Source organism: Vombatus ursinus, unplaced genomic scaffold, assembly GCF_900497805.2.
Source record: "Vombatus ursinus unplaced genomic scaffold, bare-nosed wombat genome assembly UNPS02014830.1, whole genome shotgun sequence".
NCBI lineage: Eukaryota > Metazoa > Chordata > Mammalia > Diprotodontia > Vombatidae > Vombatus > Vombatus ursinus.
The window spans coordinates 10,517,559-10,527,433 of NW_020954608.1; positions in this window are offsets into that span (position 1 = coordinate 10,517,559).

A 9,875-nucleotide genomic window follows, 5' to 3' on the forward strand; every position below is an offset into this window, starting at 1 on the left:
TAGCCTTCAAGCCCTATTGGGACAATTGCAACAAAGCTTACTGGTACTGGTACCGGTTTACATTGTACCTCCTCTTAGTACAGCCTAATCAACTCCAAGAAAGCTCCTTTCTTTCCAGTGCTTTCTCTCTGTGCAGTAGAGTTTTGCTCTCTCAGCGGGTCTACTACAGCCTTCCACTGTTGCTTTTTTTTTTTAAGCAATTGGAGTTAAGTGACTTGCCCAGGGTCACACAGCTAGTAAGTGTCAAGTGTTTGGTCTGAGGCCGGATTTGAACTCAGGTCCTCCTGACTTCAGGGTCAGCGCTCTATCCACTGCGCCACCTAGCTGCCCCTCCAGTGTTGCTTCTTCTGCTGCTCCAGTATCCGACATCCCGCTGCCTTTCACAGGAGCCTTTTAAGATCTTGTGAGACCCAACAGAAAGATTGTTTTTGTTGTTGTTGTTGCTGTTGTTGAGTCTTTCAGTCGTGCCCAACTCTCCATGACCCAGTATGGGGTTTTCTTGGCAAAGATACTGCAGTGATTTGCCATTTCCTCCTCCGATGGATTAAGGCAAACAGAGGTTAAGTGACTTGCCCAGGGTCATACAAGGTAACATCTCTCAGATGCCTTCCCCTACTATGTCCCTCTTCACTCCCGTCTCACACAAAGAGGTGGTCCGTTTTCTTGCCAAGGCAAACACCTTTATGTTCACAAGTGATCCCTTTGCATCCCATCTTCTCCAACAGATTGCCTCTCTATCATTCTCTACCACTTATTTTTAATTTCTCACCATCTACTGGCTACTTCCCTACTGCCTACAAATATGCCCACGTCTACCCTATCACCCCAAAACTGGTACTTGATTTGTTAATGCCTGCTAGCCTGTCTATAGGCTGTCTATAATCCATGTCTCAACTTCCTTTTATCTCACTGTCTTCTTAACTCTCAAGAGTCTGGCTTGTGAGTTCATCACTCAACTGACACTGCTCTCTCCAAAATTACCAGTGATCTTTTAATCATCAAATCCAATGGCCTTTTCTTCATCTTCATCCTTCTTGACCTCTGTGTAGTCTTTAACACTGTTGATAACTCTCTTCAACTTGATACTCTCTTCTCTCTAGGTTTTCCTAACTCTATCCTCTTCTGGTTTTCCTCCCATCATTCTGATTCCCCCTTCCTTAGTCTCCTTTGCTGGACTTTCATCCAGGTCACTCCTGCTAATTATGAGTCCAAAACCTAAGTGTCATCCTCGATTCTTCCCAGATCCAATCTATGTAAGTTAGATGGCTCAGTGGATAGAGCACTAAACTTGGGCTAAGGAAGAGCTGAATTCAAATCCTGCTGTAGACACAATATCTTTGAGACTATGAGCCAAGTCACTTAACCTCTGTGAGCCACCTATAAAATGGAGATGATAATAACACCAACTTTACAGGATTGCTATAAAGTCTAAATGAGGTGATATATATATATATATGTTAGCTATTATTAAAATATTACATAATTATATTATATTATATATGTGTTACATATTATGATCATCTTATTCAGAATACATATAATAATAGCTAGCATTTACATAGTGTTATATCAACTGTACCACCTAATATATGTATATATGAGTATATGCATGGGTGTATATATACATATTTATACATACAAATACCTACATACATACACATATAGCCTGCATAGGTAAATTTTCTAAGGAAAAGTTTCATATAGAGAAAATATTTTCATATTCCTAATAGGCCTTATTCAAAGGAACTACATTAATTCAACATTAATGATGAATAGGTTTCCTCATATTCATTCCCCAATTCTGCCCTTAAAAGCTGTTTTTCTTTACTATAACTTACTATATATGTAGCTTTGCAAATAATTGTGAAAAGCATCCAACCCACCAAAGTTCTCTTCAGACCGAAAAATCTATATTGAAGCCATCTTAATTTAACAATTTAGTAATCAGTCATATAGAAACAAATATTGATCTTCAGCAATATGCTCAGTATGCAGACACTTACATGTGTGATTTAAAAAACAGAAAAATATTGAACCAAAAAAAAAAAGTCTCTCCTATCAGTGTTGGTACTTGAAATGTCCACCACAAGCTACTCTTTTTGACGAATGAATTAATTAATGAACAAAACAAATTAAGATTTGCTATGTGCTAAACATTGGAGTTACAAATTAAAAGCAAAGATTACATTATAAAAGGAGGAAAGAACACACATAGGGAGCAGTGGACAGAAAGGGGCACATCGGTCCAGAGAGTTCCAGCAACAGTGACTGGAAACAAAATAGGAAGGAAATAAGCATTTATTAAATGATTACTCTATGCTAGGTATTACGCTAGGTCCTTTACAAATATTTTTTCATTTCATTCTCCAACAACCCTGAGATTTAGGTACTATTATTATCCCCATTTTACAATTGAGGAAACTGAGGAAGAGGTTGACTTTCTCAGGGTCATGAAGCTAGTAAGCGTCTGAGGCTATATTTGAACTCAGGTCTTCCTGATCCCAGGTCCAGTGCTTCATCCACTGCACCACTTAGAAGAGGAGAGAGTTTCAAGGTGAAGATAATGAATTCAGTTTTGGACAGGTTAAGTTTTAGATGTCTATGGACTATCCAGCTGAGATGTCCAGCAGGCAGTTAGAGATGTGAAAATGAAAGTCAGGAGAGAGGTTAAAGCCAGACAAATAGATCTGAGAATCATCTGCAAAGAGATGATAATTGAATCCAAGGGAGCCGATGAGATTACCAAATGAAATAGTATAGAGGGAAAAGAGAAGAGTCCCAGGACAGAGCCTTGAAAGATACCCATTGGGTGACAGAGAAGTAGACTGATACATCCCATCTGAGAAGAATGACAGAGTTTATTTGATTATGGTTCCTGCTTCTTAAAACTAGAGTGGGGGGGGGGGGCGGTGTTAAAAGTTAAATATTTTATCTGATAATGATAAATGATGTTATTCTCAAACAATAACTCATTTCATAAAAATAGCTAGTCATCCAACTAACAAGGCCTTGAGGGAATAGCACACAAGATAGGGAAATTTTATGGGCAGATAGGGATCAACAAGGGTTCTGAATATTAGGCACTACACTATGATAACCTTCCTGTATTTTCTCAGGAAGACTTGAACCCAGGCCTTTCTTCTGTCTCAAAGTTGGCTCTCTATCCACTATTCCATGCCACCTCATAGCTGGTAAGACCTCAGGCAATAATTTTGCCTTTCCTCATCCATAAAATGAGAAGGTTGGACTACATGATCTCTGAGTTAATCATTTAAAGTGAGCTCTTCAAACCTGGATTAGCCCCTTGCTCCAGAGGACTGCTTTTCCACCTGCCCGGCTCCCCGGCCTTCTCAGTCTGACAATTCCTCCACCTCTGTTCTTCTTCCTTTGATTGGTGACTTTGTCACTGGAACCCTCATTTGAGGAAGTAGCCATGCCAGCCATAATCCCTTCAAACCCAGCTCAAGCCCGAGACCCTGCCAGAGGCTGAGTTTTATATGTTGTCTTCCAGAGGTAGTTTTATGTGTTGTCTACACACATTAAAATGCAAGTTTCTTAAGGGCAGAGACTGTTATTCCTTTTGCTGTACTTGTGTTTCCAGCACTTACTACTGGCACATAGTAAGCATTAAATATACTCTCTACTCCTTTCTCTCCGTCTCTCTGGCTGTCTCTCAGTCTCTCTTTCTTTCTTTCCTTTGAACCCTTATGCTTACAGGCTCTTCCAGCTCTAAAACGCAATGACGAACTCCAGAATGAAAGGTAGAATGTCTAAAATGTAAATTCTTCAAAAAGAAAAAATATTAATATGAAGTATACTTGGTAATAGTATGATAGTATCCTTTCTGTTTAGATGAAAGGGAGAAAATTAGAGAACAGGAAGGAATCAGATACCTGAAAGAGGAGAAAACTATTGAAGGGGAATAAATAAGCCCTTCCACACTTACTAAAGCTAGAGTGATACTCATACAATAAACCAAAGACTGCCACTGTATTCATACACAAAGTCTTCCTTTCTTGGTTATGCCCAACAGAGACTGAACTCTATGTGCAAATCGTTCAAGAACCCTGGGTCACCTCCATGCCATCATGAGGTATCAGTGTAGCTCTTTTGTAATGCAAAGTTTTTTCATGGATTTTTTTTTTCTCAAATAAGTGAGTACTTTCTCCATTAGCTCAGAGCATAACCTGTCCATGCCTTCTGCTCTTGTGTGGCTTTTGTCATTTTCTTCCTCATGGGCTCAAGTCTTGGAATATCAAAATTTGTAATGATGACGAGACATCTAAATGAAAAGTACAAAAGTCAACCAACATGTAGATACAATAAAGAAAAGAAAACAATTACATGACCTTTTTTTTTTTTTAATGCTTTTTATTCTGAGTTCGAGCACCATTTAAAAATAACTTCAGCCTTCTACCTGGCTTAGAACCAGTGTAGTTGTGGCTGGAAGAATATATATAGGGCAGCTAGGTGGCGCAGTGGATAGAGCACCAGCCCTGGAGTCAGGAGGACCTGAGTTCAAATGTGACCTCAGACCAAACACTTGGTACTAGCTGTGTGACCCTGGGCAAGTCACTTAACCCCAATTGCCCAAAAAAAAAAAAAAAGAAGAAGAATATATATAACTCCTTGCCCTCAAGTCAATTTTAGTTGTAAGGCAAATTAGATTATCTTGCTATGTCAATATGATTGAATGCTAAAATGTTAGGAAATTTGAAATAAAACTACAAAATATACAAACACCTAAAGCAAGTTATAAATACCTATTGCTCCCAAACTATGATAGGCCTTTTCTTGGCAAACACTTTCTCTAGTGTTTTTTTTTAATTTAAATTAGTTCTTTTTTTAAAAAAACATTTCCATATACAGAAAAGAATAGGAAAAGAAAGATAATTTTATACTAAATCATTAATCTCTATTATGGACTGTTTTGTGTATTTTAAAATATAAGTTAAATTCAAAATGGTAGCTCCTCGGTTGTCTGTGCCACTTCTGAACTTCATTCTTCTGTGTTTTTTTTTTTCAATGTTTCATTAATGCTCTTTTCTTCTTTTTGGACATCACCATCACTCCTTCCTCATTAGTCTCTCCCCCTCAATAATAAAAGCCTTTCCTTATGACAGTATAGTTCTTTGTATAGTCAAGCAAAATGAAACTGCACATTGACTATGTCTGAAAATGTACATCTCTGGGGCAGCTAGGTGGCGCAGTGGATAGAGCACTGGTCCTGGAGTCAGGAGAACCTGAGTTCAAATCTGGCCTCAGACACATAACAGTCACTAGCTGTGTGACTCTGGACAAGTTACTTAACCCCAATTGCCTCACCCCAAAAAAAAAAATGTACATCTCCTTCTGAACTTCCAGTCCATCAATTTGCTGCCAAGAAAAAGAAAGTATGACTAATCATCAGTCTTCTTGAGCCATGACTGGTAATGAGCAATCTGTACAGTAGTCCAGATTTCTTAAGTCTCTCAAAGTTCTTTTCCTTTACAATATTAAATGTGTGACTTGATCTGTTCCTGCTCACTTTAGTCTGCATCAGTTTACACAAGACTTTTTCTGTCTCCCTAAATTTGGTCCTTTAATAATTTCTTACAACAAAATACATATTTCACTTAATTCATATGCCATAATTTGCCCAGCTAAGAAAGGAGAGTAGAACTAACTCCACGCTGAACAAAGAACTCCATTAGTGGAATGACCTTGTACAACACCAAGTATGGAAGCTGTTTATAAAGTACAGCATTCTTCTTTGTTCCGGGATACATCCACAAATTTCACAGAATGTTAGTATCCTTATAGATGTTTTCCCTGTTGATGGGGTAAGGCTCAGAAGCCTATAAAAACATCTATGTATACTTCACTTAACACAATTGGAACAACACTCAGAACAACATGATTCCATTTACCGTTTTTAGCTAGTAAAATCTGTTAATTTATGTGACTCGCCTAGGTGTGGTTCATTTTAATTTTTGAAGGTTCTACCAAGATCTGCCCTCTGTGGAGTGGTTGCCACCAAACAACGTAGACCTTATCCGTGAAGAAGTACACCTCAGAGCCCTCTAATTCAGAATATTCTACTGTGCTACCCCTCTGTGTGTACCCGCAGCAGGACTGGGGAGCCTTTGCTCCCACCAAGCCCTGTTTAGTAGCTGCCTCTGTGTCTGTGTCTGTCTCTGTCTAATTTACTGCTGCCCTTGTTTGTCATCTGTGTTGGACATAAAGACCCATGGGACATGCTTTTGCCCAGTGGAAGTCCTTCACAAAGGGGAAAAAATTTTCTAAAGATTAAAGATATAAAGTGCAGACTTTCTGAATACTCAAATGTCTCAAAGTCCCTAAGTTTCCAAGTGTCTAAGTAAGTGTTATGAGTCATTTGAAAGCTGAATGACTAGCCACCACCAAGTCTGTGACTGTCTGGTTTCTGAGTTCTGACAGACTAGGTTCTGATCCCATAATCAGACATGGAGAAATACATAGAAAATACACCTAAAACCAACCAAAAGGCAACTGTCCAATAATTGTCTATTTGTTAGCTCTTTAAAAAAAAAAATGTAAAATGGAAACAACCTGTTCTAGAACCCTGGGCCTGCCTGGAGTCAAGAAGACCTGGGTTCAAATCCAGCCTCAGATACTTGCTAACTATGTAACTCTGGGCAAGTCACTTAAACCTCTATTTGCCTCTGTTCACCCAACTGTAAAATGGTGGTGATAATAAGAATACCTGTTTCCCATGGCTGTTACAATGGTCAAATGAGATAATATTTGTAAAGTGTTTAGCATAGTGCCTGGCATATAGCAGGTGCTTAATAAATGCTTATTTCCTTACTCCCCTGCTAAGGGTATCCCTGCTAAGTGTATGTTTGAAAACTATGGGTCATATACTTGCAAGTACTTGAGAAAATAGCATTTCTTAACAACAAATGATGAAAAATTACAGTAGTCTCTTAAATAATCTTTCTCTTTCTCCATCCTAAAGCATTTAAGACAGGAATTACAGAATAAAGAAACCAAGGATCCCCAATGGAGAACATAATTTGACTGGCATATGGAGGCAGGAGAGAGACTAAGTCAAGGTTTTTAAAAAGACACCTGAATTTAGGGCAATAGCTAAGGATTTCTATAAACCAAAAGATGACTGCTCAAAATTTAAGAAAGGACCAGAACTCTTTCTCTCCATTACTCAGAGTGATACTTTCACCATTAGTGGTCAAAAAGTGGGATCAGGAGATTACATCTTAATAAGCCTTAATGATGCACCCTTACACTTCATAAGCCATAAAGAAAGCCATAGAGGTCACAGATCACTTCCTTGCCACCTTCACCAAGGCCAAGACTGCATCCAGAAAGAAGACATATCAGTTGAGTACTAGAGAACCTCTATTACTACAGAATAATTGTCCATCAGTGTTCAGAAATATGATCAGATACTGATAATGTTGTTTGTCCTTTGTTTTCAAGGAGGACCAATGACATCATGGAGTGATGTCTTGACTTGTGCATGAATTGGATTTAAGTGAGGCAGAGTTGCACAAAGTCACCAGCCTCATACTCTCTTCTAGAGTCATTGAAGTCCAGTGGCAGGACAGATGTCGGGATGACTGGTGACAGCCCAGGATGCAGTGGATGACTTTGTCCTCTTCCATGCCTGACCAAACTCTAAGCACCCCACATCACTTACTTCAGCAGCCTTCATGGCTGTTAGAACAAATTATTCTCCTATGCCCATTCCACCAGGGAAAATCTTCACATGCTTGGGGTAGACATTCCCCTAACTCACCAATAGGTTTGAGGTCTATTGGTTACTCTCAATATGGTTTGACTCATCTGCCAAGATGTTTTTACCACTGTGTGACCACTGTGCATGTAACAGATATTGATATGAATTGAGTAGAGAGGTATCAAAAATGTTAAAAAGGACAAAATTGATTGAGCTACCTCAGAGATTTGGAGGGCATAGGTAAAAGTTGTGAAGAAGGCCTGACAGAGGAGAAAGACACTATTAAGTCACAGAAGTAGAAATGTTTGCAGCTCAGCCAGCTATCAGCCCCATAGTAGGCTAGACCTAGAAAGTCAAAGATAACCTGGCAGATATGAAAACCAAATTTGGTGTCCTTGATATTTTCTGCTCCAGATAATATGTCCTCCAGATTCAGACAATTCTAGCCATACCAAGGTACTAAACAGCTGAAGTGAAAGACACATATATACTTGCTTCACCTAAAGAGAAACAAATTTGGCTCCAAAGCAATCCTTTCATTGGTGTAGATAAGATATGGAGGTGCAGGAACAGCCACCTAGTGGTCCCTAATTCCACTCCACACCCATTAACAACAGCCCTACACAATCTAATGATTGGGACAAAAATATTCTGGTAGAGACTTTGAGAAACTGTGGTGAAGAAGGTAATTTCCTCTTATTCTTCTTGTAATTTATATAATACTGACAAACCTATAAAGACAAGGCAAAGATAAAAATAACTTTCCCATTCAAACATGTACAATTAAATTTTTTAAAATTACCAAAGTCTAAAAGATGTATGTTTAAGTTATCATTGTGTGTTTTCTGGTTGGACAGGCCTTTCCTGTCCAAAAGGCTACAGCCATGACAGTAACCAAAGTTCTTTTGAATAGGATATTTCTTGCACGAGGAATTCTATGTCAAATATATAGTGAACAGGGGACTCATTTTGTAGGAAATGTCATTCAACAGCAGCTAAAAGTTTCCCAATCTTCAATCCTTCTACTGGCCATATCACCCCCAGAGTTCAGGAAATATTAAAAGGTCCAATGGAGCTCTGAAACTTAGACTAACCAAATTACATAATGGCTCCTACCAACCCCACTCCCACCAGATGTCTATGTGATACTCAGGCCTACCCCCTCAAGGATACACCATTTATCTCCCTGTGAAATAGTATCAAGCTAGCCAAGGAGGCTGGGCCAGTGCCTACTGACCCTTCTGTAGTACATCCTACAATATTAAATGACCGTAAAGCTATATTTGAAGATTTCCAGATTAACTTTACTAAAGCTTTGCTGCCTGCCTTTGGGCCCCAGTGAATAGCCCACTGTACTACCTGAACCCTGCAGACTGAATTTATTGGAAGAAACATCTGTACAAAAGGACATTAGACCTGAGATGGAAAGGACCTTAGCAAGTGCTGTTAACTGCTTCCAACACTGTCAAACTTGTAGATGTTGATAACTGGGTACGTTCCTCACAATGCAAACAGGTTGAACCACCTTTTCAGAGTTTGCTCACCACAGATAAAGAGTGTAAATCATATTCCCAAGATCACAGAACAATGATTCCTTATTGACAGATTATGAGCTCTGACAATGACACTTTGATATTGTTCTTTCCTATTTCTGCTCATAAGCAGGAACAAAGTGATATGGCAGCTCCTGCTTTAATGTGATTCTTCATTCCTTGATCTTGACACTTTCTCCAAACTGGACAGTCCACCCCATTTTCCAGCTTTGATGATACTTAAATAAGCAACTTAACTGACTGTCGGCTCTCTCATAAGATACATCAGACCCTGAAAATACTCCCTACCCACTCTGGTCACTTTGTCATTGGATTCACAGCTCTTTGAGATGGCAGATGGATCAGTCCCAGCTTCTGCAGAGGTGACAAGGTTGGGGGGAGGGAGAAGTTTATCATTTTGTAGGAACACAAAATCAACCTTCATGATGAGTTGACTTTTCTTTTGGTCTGAGAGACCTTCCCAAAAGGCTGCTTCTGTAGACCCTGTGTGCCCAGCTCCTGTGTCATTTGCTTTCCTGCTCCCCAACCTACCAGCTTATCCTTCCAGCCAAAAGGGACCTAGATTTCAACAAGAAGAACCTAGTCTAGTCAGAAGAAACTTT